The following is a 3,430-nucleotide window of genomic DNA, read 5'->3' as shown; positions in this document are numbered from 1 at the left end:
GTTAATAATCTCTTTTGTAAGAATTGATAACAGACTAGTTCCAAAGAGCAAGACTGAAGATGTCTCAAATGTTCACTTTAAAACATAAGTTTAGCATATACTTCACACACACACACACACACACACACACACACACACACACACACAAACTTGCCTTGAGTATATTCCCTCACATTCCTGGGTTTTCTGATCCACTGCAACATCCTAAGAAACACATGAAACTTTGAGAAAATGTCTCACATGGTGGTCTCTCCTGTTCAGTCCGAAATAAAAGGATCAGAGAGGTGAGTCAAATGTATGGTCCAGAGCTAAAGGCCCCAAATGTCCAAATGTTATTTCAGGTCTTTTTGATTCTACTAAAGCTCAGTCTGGAAAATAGTGGCCTGGTTTTCCAGGTGAGATGATGTGTATAGACTGTGTGGTGCCACCATTGTTTTCTAAGGAAAATAAAGGGTGTGGCCCGGTCCACACCCAGTACTAAAATGGAGTCTTAAAGAATGTAGTTTGACCCACACCCTCCAGAAAGGTCAAATCTTAAGACAACCCCACTGCTGTGCATCAGCATAGTATAGAATGTCCTCCAAAATGGGACCATAGGTACAGACTATAGAGTCCAGAACCATAATATATCATGTACAGAAACAGGGCTGGTAGGGCCACATTAATTGCATTAATTGACCTTTTGTCAATCAGCACTGTAGAGTGGATATGGTAAAAGCATCCCAATGAAATTTTCATAGGACAGCCTTTGCCTTGAAGCAACTTTTTCTCGCCTTTTTGTTTCAGTTTTCTGAAAACTTCTTCATAATATCCCACCATAATTGTTCTGTGTTATTTGATTAAATATATCATTATCACCTATTTCAAAATCCCCCAAATCAGTCTTGAAATTAATCTGTCTTGAAATGAATCAACTTACAGGTCCCATAGGAAGTCACTGTTTTGATTGGACCCATTTTTTGGAAGGCACCCTAAGGAGACTAAGATAAGTGTCATCACTGAGAAAATTTGTCTGCAGCCATCCAATGGTCACAGAGATTTATTTAAACACTTTTTGTTTGGAATAAATGGCAGATATGAGAATTTAAACTCAAGTCACAATACTTCTTTACTTATCCTCATATATACATATATACAATATAATGTATATATCATCTTGTGAAGAGATATAGTTCACTGAAACCACCTATCATCAAGTGTATTGATAATAATGACAATAGTCACTAGCAATCAAGCACCTGGAAGAATCACCAGTCATGATGAACTCTTTCAGGAAAGTAGAAAAATGACTATGTTATCAAGAATATTTCATTAAATTTCAAAGCTCCCCCTCTAAAACTGAATGTTCCTTTTACACAATACCTTTCTTTTGAAACTTATTTGTCCACATAACTCTCTCTGCACTCTTTTTTTACCAAAGTAGATTTAGTCAATCTCTTATTACATCTATATAGCTCGATAAAAATATACATTCTCCCCACCGTTTTTATTTTTTTTGTTAGAAATTTACTTACTCAAAAGACTGGCCAAGATAATTTGTAAGCCATTTCATTTTTGTTCCCTTTTATCCTCACCCAGACTACCAGTCATTTACACTATTCAGATGAGAATTATATGTAGAGATTAGTGTTTCAAAAGCTAGATTTCTCCTGGTGGCTGCACAACCTGATTAAGTTAACTAAATCACTGTGTTTTACACATAATGCAATGTTTAAGTTGCAAGTGTGTTGTTAAATATGAACCGAAACAATAATCAAACTATAACCCCCTCCCAGGGGGCTGGACAACAGAAAAGTGGGTAAAGGGAGACATCAGTCAATGTAAGGCATGAAAAAATAATAATAAATTATCAAGGGTTCATGAGGGAGAAAGGGGAGGGGAGGGAAGGAAAAACATAAGAAGCTGATACTAAGGGCTCAAGTAGAAAGAAAATGTTTTGAAAATGATGGTAGCAACAAATGTACAAATGTGCTTGGCACATGGATGCATATATGGATTGTTATAAGAGTTGCATGAACCCCCAATGAAATGATTTTTAAAATAAATTAATTATATTTAATTAAAATAAAATAAATGTACATGGGAATTTTCCACTGTTTTTTAATTATATTTTCCAGGAACTTTTTGAAGTCCCTGCATACCTATCAATAAATGAGAATATTTCAAGATAAATAATCTTTTTTTACATTAATGATTCCATAATTAGTAATTCCAGGTTTACAAATATCTGAAAAGTAGAACCCACCACTTGTCTTTCAGTTGGCTGTATTGTAGTGACCTGAGTGCTATTGTGATGCTGGAAGCTATGTCACATTCTAGCAGAATGACCCAAGGTGAACCGGTTTCAGTAGAACTTGCAGACTAAAGACAGACTACAAAGAAGGAATAGGATGCCTACTTTTGAGGAAATAGCCACTGAAAACGATATGAATAGAAGGAGACCATTGTCAGATGCTTAAACCCTCATGAAGAGCAGCAGGACACTGGAATATAGTGTCCGAAGATGAGCCCTTCATATTAGCAAGTACTCAGAATCTGACTGAGGAAGAGCTGCATTTTCAATGTAGAGCCAACCAAATAACTGGGCTTTGTAAAGTTTGGGGGACCTTCATTTACCGATGGGGCAAAATTCAAAATGAGAAGAAACAACTGTAAACATCCAGCAATGATCAGAACTTGCAATGTGCAAAATATGTATCTAGGAGTCAACCTGTTAAGAAGGGTTACAATACCAGGAATGGCAAATTCAAGAGGAATGCCATTGTATTCATCTTCAAAAGGGATATTTCATGATCCATCTTGAAGTATAATGCTGTCTGTGAAAGGATATCAATATGCATACAAGGAAATCCAGTCAATGCAACTATTATTCCAATGTATGCATGAACCACAAAAACTAGTGATGAAAAAATTCTAAAAACATCTTCAGTCTGAAATTGATCACACATAGAATCAAGATGCATTGATAATGATTAACAATTGGAAGCAAAGAGGAAGTAATAGTGCTTGGAAATATGACTTTGGTGACAGATACAAAGGTGAAGATAATATGAGAGAATTATGCAAGACCAACAAATTCCTCACAAATACTTGCAAATTCCTTTTTCAACAAGGTTAATGGCGAATGTACACCTGGACTGCTCCAGATGGAATACGCAGGTGCCAAATTGACTACCTTTGTGAGAAGAGGATAGAGACGCTCAACATCAGCACCAAAAGGAAGACCAAGGATTGACTGTGGACAAGTCCACATGGGCCAAAATACAACCTTCAAAATATCCCACTTGAATTTTGAGAACATCTCAAGAGGAGAGTTGACCCATTGACCACTGATGACAAAGTATCTGATGAGTGTGGGATGACATGAAGAAAGCAAAAAAGGTCATTACAAAGACAGGAAAGAAAGAAAACACCAAAGTGTATGTCAAAA

Source organism: Echinops telfairi, unplaced genomic scaffold (assembly GCF_000313985.2).
Source record: "Echinops telfairi isolate 266 unplaced genomic scaffold, ASM31398v2 ScPeMD7_7474;HRSCAF=8512, whole genome shotgun sequence".
NCBI lineage: Eukaryota > Metazoa > Chordata > Mammalia > Afrosoricida > Tenrecidae > Echinops > Echinops telfairi.
This window is presented reverse-complemented; position numbering follows the sequence as displayed.